The sequence below is a fragment of the Sapajus apella genome, unplaced genomic scaffold (assembly GCF_009761245.1).
Source record: "Sapajus apella isolate SASKATOON/1434 unplaced genomic scaffold, GSC_monkey_1.0 scaffold58, whole genome shotgun sequence".
Classification (NCBI taxonomy): domain Eukaryota; kingdom Metazoa; phylum Chordata; class Mammalia; order Primates; family Cebidae; genus Sapajus; species Sapajus apella.
The window spans coordinates 12,587,248-12,609,731 of NW_022436998.1; the positions used below are offsets into that span (position 1 = coordinate 12,587,248).

The following is a 22,484-nucleotide window of genomic DNA, read 5'->3' on the forward strand; positions in this document are numbered from 1 at the left end:
ATACATGTAAAAGGTATATAAATATTGTTTAAAAAATTAAAACAGTAAAATTTTAATCCCAGATTAAATTAACAAATACAGAAAAACAGTTGGGTAGGTAAACATTCTCTATTCCTCATTTTACAAAATAGGGAGTAAAAATTTCCTGGATTACATAAAATACAATGATTCATACTTATGACAGGTAAAACTGTTACAGAATTTCTGAATGATTTATACAACAGTTCTAAACAAGTGATGAAATTAAAGTTTGCTCTTGATGGGGTCCTTAGAACGTGACTACATGAAGAAGAAAATCAGTTATTAAATTCCAGACCAGTTACATTGTGACAAGTCAAACATTTCTCTCACTATAGCCTTGCTTGTCTAATCATGTGATCTCTGGAAAAGCAACATTCATGCAGTCTGTAATCTCTTTGCTTGCTGTTTACAAGGAGACACTTATAATAAATTATCAGTTAATTTCTTGATAACTTTTATAAGCACATATATATGACATGATCATTTTAGTTATTTGAATTCAGTGTTTTTGTTTCGCGTCTGTTGTTCCATAGAACGTGGCCCATCTCACCCATCTAGCTGCAGAGACAAGACTGATGAAATGGACAAGAAAGTGCATTCATAAAGCAATACATTGTTCAGTGCAATTAGAAGACAAGAGGTTTATAATATCTGATTACTTATAGAGTATACATGATGAGGGGTAAAACACACTTCAGTTTAGCAAGGCTTTACGATGTGCGGGGAAGAATTTAGCAGTCAGTCTGGAAGTAAGCCTTAAGTGAAAGCATAGATAGAGACATTCTAGAAATTATTTTATGAACCACCTAAGCCAAAACAAAAGTAATGTGGGCTAGTCAGACTTAGAAGTAGAGGACATAGCACAGGAAAGAAGAGATACCAAATTAAGAGGTAATTCAGATGGACCTGAAAGTGGAACTTCGAATTTGAAACATTTTGTAGTTCAAAGATCGGGTATTTGATTGTATATACTTGTAACAAGCACAATGTTGAAAGAGATTTTTATTTCTGTGTTAAAAATTTAGTTACCCCTATGGCCAACTAGAAAGAAACCAAAGTTCATAAAGACATAAAAATGGCAGGTGAATGAAAGAAATGTGTTTATTACAGAGCATTACAAAAATGGGAGAGAGAGAATTAGCCATAGCAAGCATCTTCTGCTTGCTTAATGTTCTTTGGGCTTGCATGTAGTAAAAAATAGTGAATGTTAAATATTCTAAAACACTCTGGAAGCCTGCCTTACCAGCACTGATTAAAAGAAGTGAATACCAAATGTAACCAACAGATTTCCTTTTCATTTATCTGCTACTGAGAATACTAAGTATTTTCTTATCTCCATCACTCTCAGAAGTTCTCTTGCAACGTGCCTGTTTCTACATATACATCACTCTGACAGCAGAATCAAGAATAAAAATTCAGATAAGAAAACATGATGTGCATTATTTTATCTTTTAAATATAGGACATACATAAAAATAGATATTTGAAGACAGCTTCTTAGAATGAACAATAAAAATAATCACAGTATATCCTCATTTTACCTTGATAAGAGTAGAATAAAGGCACATATTGATCATTTGGACTGTGGCTATTCATAATTCCTCTTCTAAAAGTCAATCATGAAGGGTCTATCTATAATAAATCTGAGATTTACTGCCTCAGAGATTATGATTCTACAGATTATTCATAGCATGCTATCACTCAGGCAGTGGGAAGAATGGTCTAAACACTTAGGTAGAAGACTTTTGAAGTCATAGCAATTCTTGACCTGAATATCTAGGTGAGCCTTCATTGTCCTGCACTCAGAAAAATACCTCAATGACAAGGGATAAGTTTAATATTTGAAAAAAATAATTTTACCATGATGGTATTTTCACACCTTCTGTTCTCTGAATAACAGCTTAGGAAGGAGGATTTTGCCCCGTTTGCACTGCCTCATTTGTCAGAAGCCAGCAAAATTCTTTTAGTAATTTAAGTATATGATGCCAACTAATAATATTCCTAAAGGAGGCAAAAAATTTTCCTCTGCAAAATGTTATTTTGCTTAACTTGGGATATTTTTATTGCAGGTTGCCTTTCTGCTTTCGTTATTTTGGGAACCAAAGAAACAATAGTTCTTATTATTTTGATGGATATATCACTGCAAAAGACAAGCTGAATCAGTCGAGGTTTTTTGTTGTTGTTGTTGTTGTTGTTAGGTTGTTTTTTTTTTTCTGCCATACACATTAATCTACTTTTCTTTTAAAATTCGTATGACTATTGGTGATACATAATTGAAAATAGCCAACGGTACCTAAGGGTTTTTGTTTTTTGTTTTTTGTTTTTTTGAGATGGATTCTTGTTATGTTGTCAAGGCTGGAGTGCAGTGGCACAATTTCAGCTCACCACAACCTCCACTTCCCAGGTTCAAGCAATTCTCCTGCCTCAGCCTCCCGACTAGCTGGGACTACAGGTGCACACAACCACGCTTGGCTAGGTTTTGTAATTTTACTAGAGATGGGGTTTCACTATGTTGACTAGGCTGGTCTTGAACACCTGACCTCGTCATCTGCCCACCTCATCCTCCCAAAGTGCTGAGATTACAGGTGTGAGCCACCATGCCCGGGGGTATTTTTAAAGAAACAAAATAGGTAAATATAAATGTAAATTAGTTATTTTTATTTAACTTTCCATTTTATTTTACTATATTCAATTAGAAACATGCATTAAAAGTATAATCATAAAGCATTCACATCTAATTTTGCCTCCTTCAAAAACTAGAGGAGAAACAGCTGAGACATGCTAGTGTGAAAAGATTCCAAATTCTTCTACCCAGCTGTTGACTTTTCTGAAAGTTCTGGTGAGAATGTAAGAATAAAAACATGACTAACATAATGAACTACAATGCTTCTTCCTTAATTTATTACCAAGATTAAGGTGCAACTAATTTCCTACCCAAAAAAAAAAAAAAAATGCTTAGCTCCATGAACTGGATTTTTACTTATAATGTGAATGCCAAGCCATGCCAATAAGACTTTTTTAAAAAAAATGTTTCTTGTCATTAAGATTTTCTAAAAGCCAGGGCCTTGAAGATTGACATTTACTTTCCAGATTTTAATATTTCTGCCCTTTCTTCCTTCCTTCCTTTTAGTCAACACTCAGGCAGAACAATATTGGTAACACGAGTCTCTTCAAAGAGAAAACAGTCACAAATAAGTAAACTGGCATATCCAAATGCTTTTGTTGTTAAATGCAGTATTTTCTCCTTATAATATGCAAAGTAAAAAAAAAGTGAAACAGTGTTTCTAGTATTAAAATCTCAGGTAATACCTCAATTCAAATCAATATTAGGTACTTTTTTATGACTCCAATAAGCACTTATATATTGAGAATAAAGAGCAATACACATATTTTTAAAAGGACTATTTTGGTGTCTTAGTGTAACCCAAATTCAGATTTTAGATTTCATTTTTCCAAATATTGATTACTTCATACTTTCCCATAGCCTTGCTCCTGTGGCTGTTGGATTTGGACAAATGTTTCTACATGAGTTACATTCTGTATATCAATTGCTGCATTGATCAATTGTTGCCACATGATGTGTCGGCAAGAAAGTCTTTGTTGGATGGCAAATAAATTAAGCAAAACAAACATTTTTATTCTGCTTCAAACAATTGATACTGTACTTGAGTAAACCAGCAAATAGTGGACATCTCTATGCAAGTGGCTTTTCAATAAAAGGAAAAAACAATCACAAAGTAATTGCAACACATAGACGATAGTCATAACTTGAATCCAAAACCCAACAATCTACTTATGATTCTCTTTGGAGATAGATACGGCTCTTAGCTTTGAAACTGTTGATATGAAATTTTAAAGACATACTTGAATATTAAATAAAACATATCCTACCTTATTTGCCAGTCTTTAGGATGGTATTCTGAAACATGACAATGCAAATTCCTGTAAATAAAAAGAACATATGACTAAGGCATTTTCCAATTGAATTGAAATAACAATTATGTAGTTATCTAAAAGAAAACTATTGGGAACTACTAAATATTTTTTAACTTCCGGTGTTGATATATTTAATAGCTTGAATTATATGTTCTTACAGCCAGAAACAAATGTAACATATGTGTATACTATTGGAAATGTTAATTCTACTTAAATTTTGTATTCACAAATTTTTTTTTTTATCTTCAAGTGTTTTCAGATTCAGATACTAAATCATTCTGGAAACTAATTCTTCAAATGTCACAAGTAGTATGGAAATAATGCATAAGGCATATTGTGTTTAGATTTGACATGCTAGATGTTTTACCTAAAACTGAGCAGTAATATAACTGAATATATTTGATGATTACAACTGAATAAGAAAATAGCTTATTACAAAAAAAAAATCCTTCTTTATCCTTGTATAATATCGTATGGATATCCCCTGCAAATCTTATGTTGAGATGTAATCCCCAGTGTTGAAGGTGGGCCTGATGGGAGGTATTTGGGTCATGAGGGCAGATTCTTCATGGCTTGGTGCTGTCCTGGTGACAGTGAGTTCTTGCAATGTTTGTTTAAAAGTGTGTGACACCGCTCACTCCCACTCTCTGTTGCTCCCACTCTTGCCATGTGAGATACCTGCTCTTTTTTCACCTTCTACTATGATTGGAAGCTTCCTGAGACCTCTGCAGAAGCAGATGCTGGCACTGTGCTTCCTGTACAGACTGTAGAAGTGTGAGACAATTAAACCTCTTTTTTAATAAATTAGCCAGTCTCAGGTATTTATTTATAGCAATGCAAGAACAACCTAATATATTATAAATATATTTAATATGTTCATTTATTTAAAATGGAAGAATGATATATTTCACATCGTAATATTTTGAAGAATATAAAATAAAGTTTTGGATAAAATAATACAATAATAAATTTGGGTTATTTTCATATCTGAGAAAACTATAATTTATTCTGTTGGCTTTGAGACAAGATATCTAAGTTAGTATTTGAGAGAAGATGATTAAGGTATATTTCAGAATGACAATCACATTATATTTTTTTTTTATATTTCACAGACTTTTCAGCAACTCTCACTTCTCTCAATCAATAAGATAAAGATATAATCCATTGTATCATTGTTTCTATCCAATATACCTAGTTCAGTATTGTCCTAAGTAGTATTTATTTACTGCCTAGAAGAAAGCAGCCTCCTATGAGTGCACTTTCCTTTTTAAAATGTAGTTCCAAGAAAAACAGCACAAGAAGCATTTTGTATCCTGAATATCTAGATGATATGTAGGTATGAAGCATAAAAGATTCTAATACTAACCATAGCTTCAGTGTTTCATGCCCATTTAAAAAATATACAAAACCAGTAAATGAAAAGAGATGTACATTTGTTAATACTAAGTGTTTTAATATAAAAGCGAAATGTATATTTTGTAATAAGAGATAAAAGTACAAAATCATAGAAGAGGAAATAAACTTGAAGACCATGGAGAGGGAATTCCATGTTTTTCTGGAAGATAGAGGCTTGCTTAAGGTCATGAACAAATCTATAATGAGTCTGGAATTAGAAGCTATCATAAGATTCCCATTTTTTAAAAATTATTATTACATGAAAAGAAAGGCAGCTGTATGACGTTCTTGTAAATAACTCATTTGCTGAACTTAGAATATTTATTTGTGGAAATTAGACGAATAGAAAGTGGGTGTAAGTTATATCCTAATACATTAAGATGATGCAAATATGTGATGCTGAAGTCGTTTATCTTTAAGATATTTTTAATGTGTTCATTTTTATCTAAATATTTCAAATTTTATTATTTATCACAATGATATAAAAATAATTATCTAAACAGTGCTATATTTCTTTTTCAGCTGTTTGTAAGGGTGAGAAAAATAGATTTATAAAGTTTATAAACTATCACAGGAATGATTTTATTTTTACTTCGTAATCATGATTAAAGATGACATCTTTCTATTTGTATTATTCTTAGATCTACAAAGGAATGGCACATTTTTCAAATATGTATTTCAATAGAAAATAGACAATTTTTAGAGTTGCTTAAAATTTGCTGTGCATGCCATAATAAAGTGCAGTTTTGGAAATAGGACACTTAACCAAAGCCTCCCTAAAATGTTTCTCAACTGTAACAATTAGTATTCTTTATGTGGTTATGCAATTAATTGTAAGAAAAAAATTAAAACATATAAACCCACAATAGATTTACTGTGTTTCTGTCACTAATTGCTTAAATATTTTACTTATTTATTTAAGGAACATTCATATTTATTGATCACTACATATCAGGTGCATCTGACATTTTTCTAGGCACCTGGAATATATCAATCAACAATTTTCCAAAAGTCTTTTACTTTGGCTCTTACTTGGAAACAATATCCAGGAAATAAACAATGTGCAACACAACTAAAACAAGTAAGTTATATATAATATTCAAATGTGATCATTTTAAGGGGAAAAATTGTCACTGTGAAAAAAAGAATGCTTTGAGTAGGGTGATTGCCATTTACAGTTTTGAATAGAGTGGACCGAAGCAGATCTGAGCAAAGTCTTAAATAATCCTTCAGGATTTTATCTATAGTTTAGGATAAAGTTTGTTAGTATTTAGTTAAGGTGCTAACTGAATAAGTGATAAAAACTAAACTTGTTTGCATGTCAAAGGGAGAAATTAATTTCACTCCATTACTTTTACAAATAAAATATCCAAGTACTTTGCATTCTACAGATTTCTTCAGGAATGGCTTTGGCATTAAAAGCATTGCTGTGTTGTTGTTTTTGTTTTTTTTACCACAAACATCACCAAGATCTATTCCAATTTGCTTAAACAAAAAGTGTACATATGACAATAGATAAATGGCAACAATACCATTGTTCTAGATATGAATTTCACTAGATATGAATTTCACTACTAGGAGCATAGTGTGGAAATTAACCTTAAGTGACTCAATTTGTCTCAGTCTCAGTGTAGTGAAGTTGTCACAAAATATTTTAGTTTCAGAATAAGCAAGCCAATCTACCAAGAAGCTCTTCCCTTTATCTTGTAATTAGGGTGTTTTGGTAGTATTAGTCACTGTGTAATTTTCAGACTGCTTTAGGAATTAATTATTAAAAGATGCAGCACTATATTTTCACATCTACTAGGATATCATTTGTGCTCTAGGCCTTGTGATAACAATAACCAAGTGAATATTAAAATAGAACAAAGCAGCCAGGCATGGTGGCTCGTGTCTGTAATCCCAGCACTTTGGAAGGCCGAGGAAGGTGGATCACTTGAGCTCAGGAGTTAAAGACCAGTCCGGGAAACACAGATCCCCATCCCTAGAAAAAAATATAAAAAGTAGCCTGATGATGTGGTGGCATCTGTATGCCAGCTACTCGGGAGGTTAGAGTAGAAGGATCACTTGAGCCTTGGAGGTGGTGGTTGCAGTAAGCTGAAATCTGCCACTGCATTCCAGCCTGAGTGACAGAGTGAGACTCTGTCTCAAAAATAAATAAATGAATAAAATAAAATAGGACAAAGCCAGTGCATTAAGGTTACAGTTTTCTGGAATTGTTTGACTGGTGCAATTTTATTACAGAACCTCATCAACCAGTGTCACCTCTTTCTGAAATATATGCAGTACTGCTTTTGACCATAGATTTTAGTGTTTATAAGAGACAGAGAATTTTATCATCTGGTGGCAATGTACATGTTAATAATACTATTTTTTCAAGAATGTGCCTTATATTTGGCAACTGACATACACACATATATTTATTTCATGACCATATTATTTTAGAGACTTACTCCCATCTTAAATAAATGTCATTTTTTTTCTAACATCTAGTCAATATAATTTACCTGGCACCCACATAGACAAGTCTTACATAGTCCTTATATGACTTATATTATAATCCATTACTTCTGTAGAAAATCCTCACTGAAAATGACTTGATAATGATTGTGAACTTATGGTTAAGATTCCTATTGCCTCTTCTAATAAATCAGTTTGATTTATTAGAAATATTTGTAGTCATTTATTTCAAAAATTCTAGGGATAAGCTGTAAAAAACATATTTAGGAGAGAACCTAATATGGAATGGATTCATTTTTTCTCATTGAAAAATTACAATATTATAATTATGCATATGAAGATCTTCTAAGTATTTATTAAGAAAATTTACCAAATATTCATATTGATAAATTCCAGTTCAAATGATTTCTTTTTGCAATATCACAGGATTCATTCTTCCAAAAGGTCGTAAAATCACAGCTTCAAATTCACCAACAGTTTAATGTAACTGAAACAAGCAAACAATTGACTGTCTCATTTATATTTAAGGAATGGATTTTATTTTATACCTTGATACTGAGTCATTGGACTTAAATCAATAAGCTTTATACCTACTTTCATATATTATCATGTTGGGTAAGAAACAAGTGTGGATGCACATTTCATTATCCTATTTGAAAGAGCTGATACACCACTGATATTGTTTGGCTCTCTGTCCCCACCCAAATCTCATGTTGAATTGTAATCCTCAATGTTGTGGGAGGGGCCTGGTGGGAGGTGACTGAATTATGGGTCAGATTTCTCCCTTGTTATTCTCGTGATAATTTCTCAGGAGATCTGGTTGTTGGAAAGTGTGCAGCACTTCCTCCTTTGTTCTCTCTCTCTCCTGTCACCATGTTAAGACATGCTTGCTTTCCCTTGCCCTTCTGACATGACTGTAAGGTTCCTGAGGCTTCCCCAGCCATACTTTCTGTACAGCCTGTAAAACTGTGAGTCAATTAAACCTCTTTTATTTATAAATTGCCTGGTATCAAGTAGTTCTTCATAACAATGTGCAAATGGACTAATATAACAGCAAACCAGGAGATATATCATTTCTGGGTGAAGCATCAGTGACCTTACTGAGGATCTATAATCCCCCCTCCCCCAAATAGTTATAATCTGTTCTAGATAAATAAATTCTTACAATGTCTGCCCCTTGGCTGCATTTTCTCATTAACTGTTTATTTCAGTCATTTGAGAGGGAGGGAAAGAGCATGGGCTTTAAAGACAGCCATACATATGCAGCTTTGTGATGTACTTTCAGCAGTCACTGGACCTTGTGTACTTGCGTAAGCTGCTTCATCTCCTCTTGGTTATAGTTTCTTTCCTAATTAGGGGGATTATCATCACAATGTACATACTATAGAACCTGGCCTATTTAACAATTAATGGCTTTTATCCTTGATTTATCAAGTTATATTTTGTTCTTTAGTTGGCCAAATATTTATGACTATTTTCATTACCTTTCCCTTCCTCAATACAGAAAAGAGTGCTCTTTATAAAGACGATGATTGGAGGTATGAAGGAGGAGACAGATGAGGTACAAAAGAAAAAAAGGGATACCACGCCAATAAAATAAACACTATTGTGTTCCTTTGAATGGGAAGTGGCTACACCACTAAACAATTGAATATGTGACTTTTATGAACATACACTTTCAAATTTTATAATATTCCACGTGTTTAGTCTTAGCAAAGCATTATTACCTTTAAAGTAAGTTGAAGCTATTATTTAAATTCACAGGTTAATAAAATGTATCAAATTTATTTTGAAGAACATTCAGACTTCCAAAGTACAATAGTTAAGAATTTGATGATCACTTTGTTTCCCATTATAATGTTTTCCTATATAGGCTATATATAATATTGTAACTACAAAAACAAAATGAAATCTGAAAAATAAAAATAAAAACAAGAAATAAAACCCATTTTGTGCCATCATATTTTTGGAAGCATTATAGAGCACTAAGTATAATTAAGCTGTAATCCAGAATTAGAAACAATTTAATAATAGTTTTATTCAAAAATAAAAGTTATCATAGATATGACCATGAAATTTCCTGACACCTGATTTAATGCACTGTGCTGATTTCCTAAAACAGCTCAAAGGAATCAAGCCATTTTTATACAAACACAATATTCTTTATGTCTTCATTTTATGGCAGTGTTTCAACAGTTATTTAAATGGGAGAGTTCATTTGTCAAGGGAATATGAAGAGCATGGTTCCCTCCCACAACAATAAAACAACAGGCTGCCAAGCCAAGGTGTATAATTGGTAATGCTGAGCCATTTATTCTGAGTGCACTCTAGACAGTGACATTATTACTATTATGGCAGAAATAGTAACTGCCTTTTGAAATCAAATGTTCTCACTGTTTTAGTTAGGATGTTGTCCTATTCCTTTTAACATGATACTGATGCCCTCAGTTTATTGCTTTTATGACATTTTATATATGTCAATGAAATAATATCATGGTCTAAAACTAAACAAAGATCCAAACCAAATCAAACCAAACAGTAAAACCAAAAATCATTGCTTTTTTTTCTCTCCTTTTTAACTTCAGCTTTGTAAAGTCACTATATATTCTGCCGTGGAAGTATATTTAATGTCATTTTCTTCTTATTATTATATTTTAAATCTTAAGACTAAATTTTAGCCTATTTATGTAAGGTTGTACTTTAAACAATACCTCCAATAGATTTTCATATTCCATCTAACTATGCAAATAGCACAGGCTACCTAATTACAATTTATGTATTTGAAAGTGGTAGCTTATGCCTATCCTAAATATTTTCCCTCCTAGGTCAACCTGGTTTGAGTTCGATGACATGAAGATTAAAAAAAAATTTCATCTTGAAACAAAATGTACATAATATGATAGTAAATGGTTTGTAACTATTTCAGTTACAGCTTCTACTACGCTGCATTTACACTGATGCATTTACATAGAGCATAATGGACAGAAATGTAAAGAGAGAGATCTTTTGTCTCTCTGTGCCATCATAGTGAACCATGACATTTAGATGCCTTGAAATAAGGAAAGACTGGAAATAAAGTACCAGTCAGGCCAATGAACAAACAAAGCTAGATTTTTTTTTTCCAGCTGCCCCACTCTTTATCACATCACTTCAGTACATCCCACCTCCGCAGCTCTAGTCAGTTTCTATGTGCCATTTGAGGTATCACAGCTCACCATCAGAAGGACAAGAGGTAAAGTGTAGAGAAAAGGCAAGAAGGTGGGCATGAAAAAAATACAAAAAGGACGAGGATAAAATATAAGAGAAATAAAAATTATATTTTAAAAATAGCTTTGTTCCTTGAGCATCTGCTCTGTGTCATGCATTTTCGATATTACCTCTTCTGGCTCTGGCCACACAACTACACTATGAAGCAGACATGACTATTCCTCCTTCAAATTCATATAAGAAAACTAGTATTCCGAGAAGTTGTCTGAGGTTCCACACCTAATAAATAAATGACAGAGCAAAGATTTGGTCTCAAAGTCCAGATTCTTTCCTCAGTTGCACAGTGCCATATTACAAAGATGGTGATACACTAAATAGAAGAATAATATCAAAAGTATTTCTTTCTTTTTCTCTCCAACAAGGATTAAAAAATAATAATTATGTCAGAAGTTGGACACAGGCTTTAATCCTTTAAATTCATTTATTATTTTATCATCATAAACACATACAGGCAACACTGTATTTATTCCACTGAAATGTATAAAACCCTGGCATAGCCAATGAATTTATTTGATAAATTATGAGATGACTTCAGCTAATGGAGTTTCCAAATATGCTGTCAAAGAAATAGAATCATGCAATTATAATTTTTTCATATTTTTCTTCATTTCTAATGTGACAAGTTAATTATTTGATCTCTATATCACTATAAAAGCTTTGTAACAGTTCAGATGATGTGAGATTATTTGCAAACAATATAAGAAATGCCAGCTCCCAGAACAGTTATAGGAATCCCAAGAAGGCAAGGCTTTTCAAGGAAAGTAGGTCACAAAAGAGAACATTGCTATAATCCTTAGAAAGCTGGATAGAGTGTTGTCTTCTCCAATGTTAATATGAGGTTCAAAGCTTCCCTATGGAAAGGGAAGATCTCTGAATCATGCAGAACTATTCCATCAAAACAGAACTGTTGCATGCATGTCATGAATACAAAATTTTCTCCCTCTTAACACTTGCTTTTCAATATGATAAGCCAGTTTTAATGCAGCAGATTAACCGATTTACTTTCTAAATATGCTCAGATTTACTTTCTAAATATATTCAGATTAAGTTAAATTGGTTAATCTCATTTGGCCTCACATCTGGTATCAATGTACAATTCAAAGGTTTACATAGAGGAAACTATAGTAAAGACCAAGGAGGAAAAGGTAAAACCTTTCTCTCACCCTCCCATCAGACTGAGCTTCCTTCAGGAATTAAACTGCCACAGAAAGCTGTATCTGATATTCCCTAAGAAACAAGGGAGAGAAATTAAAAGGGGCCGGTTCCGAAATTTCCCAGGTGGAAAAGAATCCAATGTCCAATTTGTAATTAAATCATTCGAGAATATTATTCAGGTCACTGAAAGTCTGCACAATATTGACCTGGATACGCAAAGAACCATCATGAGTAGAGGACGCAGATGACTATTCTCTCTGAATATTCTCTTTCAAACACAATTCTCTTTAAAATATAACTCAGAAATCAATTAGATTATTTTTTATTTTCTTTCTACCTTAACTTAAATTGCAACAATTTAAATATATTTTCAATCCAGGTCTGGTAGTAATTTTACCAGGCTCACATTAAAATGAAAAATAAATTCCCAAATAAATGCAGGCATATGTACATACACTTTGATGATTTTAAATTTCATTTTTTTCTATGTTTAATTTCAGAATTTAGACTCGAGGATTTATGTGATTATTGTGTGAAATGATGTGTGTAAAACAATTAGCTCAGTGCCAGGCTCTAAACTAATTCCTAGGGGTAATATTCCTCCAACATCTCCATGTCAGTTTGCTTGAGAAATAAGCTGAAGGAGAGAGTGTGCAAAGATTCTGCAAATTCACAAGGTAAGGGATGTTCATTTATAAAGGTACACCCTAGTATACAACATGAGACAGCAGGTACACAGGAATCCACGACTGGATGTTGAATATTATGTTATCAGATATGCTAAGAAATGTTTAAAAGCCCACCATTAGTCCCTCTCTAGGAATTTCTGTTTTCTCATAATACTTAAGTCTTTACATGCAGACATCATGTTAATATGCAGAGATCAAATTACCCTAATAATTATTGTCTCCTCAGAACCTGGCCTACTGCCTGGAAAATAGGAAGTATCCAGTAAAAGTGAGTTTAATTGCAATAATTGGCCACAAACCTAATGGATCCACATTTTCTGCTTTTTCGTGCATCATCACTCTGCATTTTCTTTTCATGGCAAGAGTCACAGAGAAAAGGAAAGAGATGATTCTTTTCCATGAGTGTATAGTGGTAAGTCATTGATGACTCAGCAATAATTCAAATATATATTTTTTTCTGAGGAAACAGGTAGTAATTACTGAACAAGAAAGCAAAATTAGTGATAGGAATAAATATATGACACACTAAATATATTCCAGGTATGCTTCTAACAGACTAACTAAAAAATATTTGATTGATAATCAGATATAACCATGCATATATTTCTTTTTTTTTATTATATTCTCCAAAACGTATTGAAAAGAAACTGAATCAGAAACAACCCTTCCTCTGGATACATGATAAATTACCCCTCCAAATACTACAGCATTTTTACTGTTGACAATTATTATTTTCACAATGCACTGTCACGTGATGAAGACATCACGTACTGAACTTAGTATGTATGCAGTCTTTATCTGTGTTTTCACTCTATGCTCTCCTGGCCTCTGCCCTTTGATTCACATGAATCCTCATTATTGTTGTGGTTGTTGCTATTATTATTAAGGCTCCCTGGGAACACTCATTTCTATAGACATGGTGTTCTCCAAGAAAATGTGAAATTCATCCTCTTTGCTCCCCAAATTGTCTCTTAAATCAGTTTATGTCTGCAAGCACAATAATAAACCAATGAGATATATGTGTGATATTGCAATGTTATGATTTAGGGATAATTACTTCTTGCACTGCAACCCGTTTAAATTCCTAATGACAGATTGACAATAATTTTAAGAAATTTTTATCAATACATCATAACTCACGAATGCTGGGCTTTCTCAATGAAAGAACTGGACAACCCTAAATTAGGCCTAAGAAGTCAAGAACCCTGGCCCTTCTTTCTGAAGAAGTCTGCTGTTACATAGCTGAGATACTCAGACAGGATTTTCTGCTGTGAGAAACCCAATCCAGAACTTCTCAGAAACACACAGGCTACAGAGACACTGTTACAGGATTCTCAGGGAGGCACTTCGCCAGCTGAAAACTTCTGTGGCCAGTGGTGCTTTTCGCCTGAGTTTTGCTCTGGCCCGCTGGGCTGATTCTGCCCACTCACCCTGGCAGGCTGTGCTCAGTTCTTGCTACCTGCTTGGAGCCCATGCCTGCAAAGGTGGGTGAACCTGGCCCAGAGTGGCAAGGGGTATGTGAGCGAGAGTGGGGTTTAGTCACTGTGCATAGCCAGCACATTGGCTGCAGCATGGCAGGCAACTCCAGGTATGGGCACAGTCGCCAGCTCCCTGAGAGACTGCAGCTGGACCAGGTCATACCACAACCAGCCACGGCCACGACTCTTATCTCCTCTCTCCCCTCCTTGTCACCTGCAACATGGCAGGCAAGTGGTATGTTTTCGCTCATTTCCTGTTACAGTTACAACTCTTTTAGCCCTATCATTTACCAGATCCAGAGTTCTTGTCCTTCATTCAGGAAGAAAGAGGTACACAGAGAAGTGGAGCTTTAATGAGCAATGGAACAGCCCAAAGGAGACCCACAGTGGGCCACTCATTGCTGTAGCCAGCATGTCCTGCTTAGTGTTCAGCTCTCAGCGGAAAGGGGAGCTCCTCTCTGCTGGGCAGGTCATCCCAATGAGTGTTCAGCCCTCAGCAGAGAGAGTAGTTAGCTCCTCTTTGCAGCTGGTCACCCCATCATCTCTTCAGCTCTCAGCAGAAAGGGTAGCTCCTCTCTGCTAGGCAGGTTGTCCTGACGAGTATCCAGCTTTCAGCAGAGAGGGTAGTTTCTGCAGCTGGTTTTCCTGTCATCTCCTCCAGCCTGGCTGAGTCCAGGGATGATATGGGCTTCAGAAGGGAGAAAGTGTGTGTTGATTGGTCCATGCGCTGCCATGGACAGGCCCAGAAAATGCACAAGTTCCCACTCCAGTCTGCAGACCCACAGCCCAGTCCCAGGCTCCAGGTCCTCCCCAGCTTGAAGGTGGGGCTTCACCGGGACGCCACCTTCTTCTGAGGAGCCTGTCAGTCTCCTACCTCTGTTCATGGCACCCAGGCTATTCAGGTCAAGAGGTGCCTGCAGGCCAGTGCAGAGCTGTCCTCAGCTCTCCCCTCAGCCTCCCTCCCATGCTTGCTTGCACCCAAAGTCTGGAGTGGTCCAAGGTGGCATGAGGCTGCCTCAAGCATGTGCATCCCTGGCCAAATTTTAACAGTAGTTGGGACCAGCCTCAACTTTGCTCTGCATTGGAGCAGGCCTGACCGTGGGGAGAAGCCAGACAGTAGCTGAAGTCAGGTCTGAGCTTGTGGGGGAAGGGAGGCCCTCCCAGAGGCTGAGAGCCCAGATTCCCAGGTCCATAGCTGCAGCTGCCCAAGCTGTATCTGGGTGGGTGGGCTCCTGACTGATCCTGGCTCCCAAGAACACCTGATGTATGGGTCACAGCAGCAGCTTAGGCAGCTGTGGTTGCTCCTAGGGAGCTCCCATTGCTCTGTTGAGCGCAGCACCACCTTCGCCCAACTCTCCCCACTTGGGGGCGCTTCTCTGCTCACCCCTCTATGCTGGAACATGCAGCTGCTGCTCCATCAGGTGACTCAGCCCGCCCCATCATGGCAGCTGCCAGGGAGGTGGTCTCCAGGGGGCTCTCAGGGGCAGGCTCTGGGGACTGCCCCTCTCTTCTCCCTGTTTTCCCTGTGGTGCCTTCAGCTGGGTGCTTTCAGGCTCCCAAGACACAGCAGGGAGCAAGGTTGAGGCCATCGGAGAGGCTCCAGGCCTGGGAGAGGGTCCTGCCTGGCTCTGTGAGGGTGGGGGTAGCACAGTTAGCTGCTTGAGGGATGTGGGCACAGGGTTCCCACTGCTGCCACTAATGCTCCCACAGTTGCTCCTGCTGCCACTACTGTCACCTTCTCACTGCAATCGGCTTGATGCTCCAGATGGCCTGCTACTGCCATCAATGCCACCAATACCTTGTTCTGTCATCAAGGAACCATCTCTGCTGCACCAACTGGGGAGAGTTATTATATTCCTGAGCAAAAGACTCCATTCACTCTTCATTTACTTAAGTTCTGAAGGAAAGGAGAAAATGGAATTACAAGTGTGTATATATATAATATATATATATATATATATAATATATATACACACACACACACACACACACATATATATTTCCTTATATTTGAGTGTCTGTGTTAGCTGTTTAGTGACCTGCTTTGTTTAAAAAGAGAGATATTTTCTTAGTTTCATCATGAACAGTAATAAATTATTTTTTGATTAAATTAAGATAGACATCATCATTAGAAATCTAGTCCTAACCCTCAGGATTGAGAATAGTATTTAATCCACTTCCTTTCTGTGTACAATATATTAATCCCCATCACATCACCTAACCACAATGAAAATTTGCCTGACTACTCCTTCATTTTACCAAAATTCTTTTGATAATACCTACTACAACATTTTCAACTAATTTTGATCCTTTGTATGCAGAATAGGGTATGCAAAAGAATACGTTTTTGTTAAATGCTCGTTCAGCAAATCAGTGAACTATTAACTATTTGTTGAATAAATAAATAAATGAACAAACAACACAGCAGTATCAGCAGAAATAGGATTCGATATTGTATCTCAATAAAATGGGACTGCATCATGTGGTCAGGGTTCACCAGACTTCACTGTGCAGAGGCAATTGAGATGTGACAGTGGAAATCATAATTATTACAGTCTGAATCAGAGCAGCAAGGAAAAAGAAAGCACAAAGACATATTGGAGGTGAGATTAGTGCTTGGGTATCAGGGAGGGACCAGTTGACAAGAATGGAATGAAAATAATTATATAATCTGGAAAGGATGAAGTAAAATATCTGCCCTGGTACCTAATTTTTAAGACTTTGGGTTTCACTCATAGTTGTTATGGCAGCCCCATTCTGAGGCAGATCACACAAGTCTTCAGATACAGTTTCACTGGCTAAGCACAGATTTCACAGAAGGAGTGCAATTCTTACTATAATTACTCTGGAAGGAAGACACATCTTTAACAAAACTAAACCTCCATTAGCCTTGTATCAATTGGGGCAATTTTTAAAAATAAGTTTTAGAAATTCTAAAATGATACTGACTTAAGGAAATTAATTGATGAATATAAATTAAAAGTTGAGACATGGCTGTACATACAGGTGCAAGGATGATATCAGGACTTTGTTATTTTACTCTCCTTTGAGAAAATATTAACTGTGAAAACAGTTAGAAAAGATAAAAAATATTGGAGTTATTATACATGGACTTTAAAATCTTCTCCACAAAATTATAATGCAGCTATAGTTTATACCTCCATTTTTTCAGGTGGAGAAAAATTAGACACAGAAAAATAGAAATAGTTAAGTCAGTTTAGTTTACCTAACTTAACCAGATTGCACAGCTTGAACCAGGGCACTGTTCTGACTTACACAATAATTAGACCGGCCAGAAGTGAATTATAGAGGTTGTTACAAACCCCTATGTATTATTTTCAACTCAAGTATCCTAACTAATTAAAAGGAGATCATGAAAAAAATAACAATGGTAAAATAAATTAGAGAAAATGTGGTTATAGGAAATAACACACAAGAATGATGATGGTATTCCTGGCTGCAGGGATATTTACCTTCAGACATCAGCTACTACTCCTTCAGTGAGAAAATTTTAACCCCTTCCTCCTCTCACTACCTCTCACACTTGCACCTCTCAATATTCTGTGCTTCACTCTGTGTATTTTCTCATGGAGAAAAGAGAGGTCACAGGAGAAAAATAATCCAGCCTACAATATTCTGTGGTATTACAGCTAAGAATAAGCAATCAGGAGAGGAAATGATGAGTTTTGGAGTCAGAGAAGAGGAAATGCACTAATAGCCAGAAGAAAAAAAAAAAAAAAAGAAGATACCAATGTAGCCAGAGCCTGAAGAATGCTTTAGGATATTTAGTAAGTGAGGTCTCAAAAAAGATTCAGGAAAGTTGCTTGAGGAAAAAATGGGCATCAGCCAATAAACTGCTTTTAATAATCCATATGATGGGTATAAAAAAGCATAATTCAAATGCAATAAATGAGAGATACCTAGAGAAACACACACTGACCTTTTCTAATACTTTAATTGCAATATTTAAAAACAATGAGTTAAAAAAAATTCCTTTTAACTCTTTGCCAAATGTTTTCAGATTTTGCTCTGTTAAGCATTGATATGCTTTGGCTTTGTGTCTCTACCCAAATCTCATCCCGAATTGTAATCCCCAGGTGTCAAGGGAGGGACCAGGTGGGAGGGGACTGGATCATGGGGGGTGGTTTCTTCCCTGCTGTTCTTCTGATAGTGAGGGAGCTCTCATGAGATCTGCTTGTTTCCCCTGCACTCTCTCTCTCTTGCCACGTTGTGAAGATGTGCCTTGTTTCCCCTTCACCTTCTACCATGATTATACGTTTCCTGAAACCTCCCAGCCATGTAGAACTGTGAGTCAATTAAACCTCCTTTCTTTATAAATTACCCAGGCTCAGGTAGTATTTTTATAGCAATGTAAAAACAGACTAATAAAAACATCCATTGGCTTTTAACTGTAGCCAGTCACATTATTGTTATTATTATTTCTATTTGTGTAAATGTGGAGAAATGACATGATATATAAATAGGTTTCAATAACATTAACTTTCTTAAGTTTTTATTGTAGACTTGTTGATTCCGTTTTGTGTGTGATAATACAGTTAGTACCATTCCATAGTAGCCAGATTTTAAAGATTTTTCATATTTATATTTATAAATAAATGCTAATTTAGTTAAGTTAAATAAGTATTTACCAGTGATATAAAGTTAAAAATTTTATATAGCTTTATGAATGTATTTGATGTAGTTTGGCTCTGTTTTCCCACCCAAATATCATGTTGAATTATAATCCCCAGTGTTGGAGGGCTTTGGTGCAAGGTGACTGGGTCATGGGGGCAGATTTGCCTTCTGTTGTGCTCATGATAGTGAGTGAGCTCTTATGCCATCTGGTTGTTTAAAAGGATGGCAATTTCTCCTGCTCCACCATGTGAAGATATGTCTGTTCCCCCTTTTGCCTTCCACCATGATTGTCGGTTCCCTGAGACCTTGACATCCATGCTACCTGGACAGCCTGCAAAATTGTGAGCCAATTAACCCTCTTTTCTTAATAAATGACCCAGTCTCAGGAAGTTCATTATAGCCATGTGAGAATGGACTAGTACAGAAAATTGATACCAGAGAAGTGGGACATCACTATAAAGATACCTGAAAATATGAAAGTGACTTTGGAATTGGGTAACAGACAAGGTTGAAAAAGTTTGAAAGGCTCAGAAAAAGACAGGAAGATGAGAGAATGTTTGGAACTTTCTAGAGACTTGCTAAATTGTTGTGACCAAAATACTACATGGAATATGGACAATGAAGTCCAGGCTGAGGATGTCTCAGATGGAAATGAGGAACTTATTGGGAACTGGAGTAAAAGTCACTCTTACTATGCTTTAGAAAAGACACTGTTGGCATTGTGTCCCTGCTCAAGATGCAGCCTGGCTGCTTCTGAAAGCCTATACTCATCTGCATAAAAAAAGAAATGACCTGAAATTTGAATTTGTATGTAAAAGGAAAGCAGAGCATAAAAGTTTGAAAAATTTGCAACCTGGCCATGTGGTAGAAAAGAAAAACTTGCTTTCTGGGGATGAATTTAAGTTAGTTGCAGAAATTTGCTTAAGTAAAGAGAAGGCTAATGATAATAGCCAAGGCAATCAGGAAAATATCTCAAAAGCCTTTCAGAGACATTTGTGGTGACCCCTCCCATCACAGGCCCTGTGGGTTAGGAGGAAACAATGGTTTTGTGGGTCAGGCTAAGGACTCTTCTGCTCTGTGCAGCCTCAGGACTTGGCACCCTGCATTATAGCCACTCCAGGTCCAGCCATGACTAAAAGTAATAAGGAATAGCTTGGGTCATTGAGAGGGTGCAAACCCCAAGCATTGTCAGCTTCCATGTGGTGTTAAGCCTTCATATTTGCAGAGGGAAAGATTTGAGTCTTGGGAGCCTCTGCCTAAATTTCAGAGGATGTATGAAAACACCTGGATGTCCAGGCAGAAGTTTGTGGCACAGGCAGAACCCTTGAGGAGAAACTTTACCAGGGTAATGCAAAGGGAAAATACGTGGTCAGAGCCCACACACAGAGTTCCCACTGGGGCACTGCCTGCACAAACTATAAGAAGAGGGTCCGTAGTCCTAAAGGCCCCAGAATGGTAGATCCACAAACATCCTGTACCATATTCTTGAAAAACCTGCAGGCACTCAATGCCAGCCCATGAAAGCAGCTGTGGGGTTTGTACCCTGCAGAGTCACAAGGACAGAGCTGCCCAGGTCTTTGGGAGCCCACCCCTTCCATCAGTGTGGCTTGGATGTGAGAGACAGTCAAAGAATATTATTTTGGAGCTTTGAGATTTAAAGACTTCCCTGCTGAGTTCTGGACTTGCATGGGGCCTGCAGCCCCTCTGTTTTGGCCAATTTCTCACTTTTGAAATGGAAAAATTTACCCAGTGCCTGTACCCTCACTATATCTTGGAAGTAACTATCTTGTCTTTGATTATACAGGCTCACAGTCAGTAGAGACTTGCCTCATCTCACATGAGACTTTAGACTGTTAACTTGTGAGTTAACGCTAAAATGATTTAAGATTTTTGGGGGACTGTTTGGAAGGCATGATTGTGTTTTGAAATGTGAGAAGGACATAAGATTTGAGAGTGGCCAGAGACAGAATGATTTGGCTCTGTTTTCCCATTCAAATCTCAAGTTGAATTTTAATTTCCAGTGTTGGAGGAGGGGCCTTGAGGGAAGTGATTCGATCACGAGGGCAGATTTCTCTTTATTGTTCTCATAACAGTGAGTAAGCTCTATGAGATCTCATTGTTTAAAAGAGTGTGGCACTTCTTTGTTTGCTCTCTCTCTTTTCTTGCTCCAGTCATGCAGGACATGCCAGTTTCCCCTTCACCTTATGCACTCATTGTAAGTTTCCTAAGACCTCCTAGCCATGCTTCCTGTACAGTTGGCAGAAATTTGAGTCAATTAAATCTCTTTTCTTCATAAATTACCCAGTCTCAAGTAGTTCTTTATATCAATGCAAGAATGGACTAATGCTAGGTGTATTACTGAATTTAAAAAGAATTGCTTTTTATGTAAGCATATGTAATTCAATAAGTTTAGAGAAAGAAAAATGTTTGCTCATTATCATAATAATGCACCATTTGAGGCAATTAAGACCATGAGACAGTTTTCAAACACATAAATAAGGGGAGTGGGGTAAATTGTTATGTTTGTAAACTTAACCTAATTCTATCTACTGTCATAGCTTGCCTGTCTGCACAGTATTTCCTTCCCATCATTTGAATAAATTGAGCTCTTAACTTCCTGACATTGTGCAACATTTGAAATTGAATAACACTCTGTTGTGTGTTTGTCTTATTTTGGTTTGGCCTGGTGTTGTGTGTGTGTCTATGTGTATATATACATATGTGTGTGTTTGTGTATGTGTATGTGAGAGAGACAGATACATATAGATAATGAGTGAGAATATGAGTAATCAGACAAAGAATCTAGGCAGCTGAGTAGAGGCACTGACAAGAGTGAAATATCCTATCTTTGATATGATTTCTAATATAAGCTATAGAGTTTTTATCAGTTTCTTTTGAATGATCTTGCTTGTAACCATCGCTAAAAAGTGCTATTAAGTAATAAGCATTTTGGGCGAAAAGATTTGCTGCTTAAACATCTCTATAGTCTAGAAAGCCAAATGCTATGCGAGGGATGAGATTTATTGTGGGTCCTGCCTTAATTTTGTCTAATGAATCCAGCTTATAATTATTCTCAGCAGTTCATCATTTTACATTGACTATATTAATTAGCCAACTTTATAATCACATTGATCTGGGATGGAATCTGAGTGGGAAAGTTGCAAATTATTGGAAAGAAAGACTGTCTCACTATCTTTTGTAACAGTTTTATATTAAAATATGAGAAATTAATGAAGAAAACTGAGGAGGCGGTGTCCCATGCTGTTCACAGCAGTCCTAAATTAGGGAGTGAAACAAAAAATTATTAAATAACATATGGTCAATGTCAGCTTTGTGAAGCACTTATGTCATCTTTTTTCCACTAATCACAGTTCTAAGCGTATTCAGAAATTTTTGAATATTCCATTTATCTAAGAAGCCTTCCGAAATATTGAGTGTAACATTTGATT

At 36.1% G+C, this 22,484-nt stretch overlaps 1 long non-coding RNA gene across 1 annotated transcript in view; it reads right to left on the reverse strand.

Moving 5' to 3' along the window:
* Positions 1–2,687: 2,687 nt before the first annotated feature.
* The window catches only part of LOC116528400, a 717,144-nt gene continuing 697,347 nt past the window's right edge, over positions 2,688–22,484 (reverse strand). Inside the window, exon 3 of the long non-coding RNA XR_004259010.1 lies at positions 2,688–3,962. This is a non-coding gene — a long non-coding RNA (uncharacterized LOC116528400). The remainder of the gene's footprint in view (positions 3,963–22,484) is intronic.